Source organism: Echinops telfairi, unplaced genomic scaffold, assembly GCF_000313985.2.
Source record: "Echinops telfairi isolate 266 unplaced genomic scaffold, ASM31398v2 ScPeMD7_5868;HRSCAF=6743_0, whole genome shotgun sequence".
NCBI lineage: Eukaryota > Metazoa > Chordata > Mammalia > Afrosoricida > Tenrecidae > Echinops > Echinops telfairi.
The window spans coordinates 185888-187062 of NW_022109767.1; the positions used below are offsets into that span (position 1 = coordinate 185888).

Below are 1175 nucleotides of genomic sequence, written 5' to 3' on the forward strand. Positions count from 1 at the left end.
CTACATCTGGAGCAGCCAAGCCATAGATAGCCTGCTATCAGGTGATTTTTGGTAAAGGGAAGAAAGACATGGTTCTGTCAGATTAGCCAGTGGTTGGTTTAAATTCCCCTCTCCTCTTGTCTTTATGAGTTTCATTGTACCTAGCTTCCTCGAACCATTTGATTTTTTCCCCGTGGAATCAAAGTGGTTTCCTTATATATGCTATACAATAATAGCTTAGAGTAAATCTTATGTTCAGATGCAGGTAAACAGTGAGTACTGAGGGACAATGATCGTCCAGTTGGAGGAAGAATGAGCAGGTTAGACTCAAAGTGAAGGGTTCGCTGGAGGAAGATTCTCGAAGATGAACATATTTTGACGAGCCGAAATAGAAAAGAACAAAGCAAGCGCGCTGCCCTCGAGTGGACATGAACCACAGGGAATCCATGTATCACAGAGTAAAGTTGCACCTTAATCTTCTGGAAGCAAGTGACCAGGCTGAGTTTGTACCCCTAAGCTTTTTGGTTAAGCAATCCAAGTGTAACAGTTTGTCACCCGACTCTAAGATTTTTAAAATGTTCCTAAAAGTAATCTTTTAAGGGAGTACTCTTTGTGGGACGAGGTGGCCGAGTGGTTAAGGCGATGGACTGCTAATCCATTGTGCTCTGCACGCGTGGGTTCGAATCCCATCCTCGTCGGTATTAGTACCTTACCTCTAGGGGGCAGATGCAATCACTTTTTCTATTCTCTCATTCGTCCTACTTGTAGTTTCTTCTTCCACCCCGGTGTCCCAGTGTTCTTGCATGTCCGACTAAGTGGAATTGCTATCTACCATTCTACTCCGAGTGAAAAATTGCTATTTATTCGTATGTCTTGCCACTCCAGCACAGGAACTATATACTGGGTACCTCGACCTAGAGATGTTCCTTTGGCTCAGTCCCTCCCCGGTCATAGTGTGCGTAGAACTCCAAAGCTACAAAGAGTCAAAGGCTTTGTTTGGCCAGACCTTGGCTACCCCTCTCCTTCTCTGAACGATTGACAAGAGTTTTCGTATTTTCTTCCTCGCATTTCCTCATGCTTGGAGCTCTTTTGTCTTCATCGTTAGGCATACATACTAAAATATTGACCTATAAAATAATATATGAGTTTTTTTTTAAAAAAAACACAATATCTTATCTTGGATTTGCTTAGCTCCT

General features: G+C 42.7%; 1 non-coding gene across 1 annotated transcript; it reads left to right on the top strand.

The window, feature by feature from the left end:
* Window positions 1–595: 595 nt before the first annotated feature.
* On the top strand, window positions 596–677 carry TRNAS-GCU. The gene has a single exon. It is a non-coding gene; the product is annotated as a tRNA-Ser (tRNA).
* Window positions 678–1175: the final 498 nt, after the last annotated feature.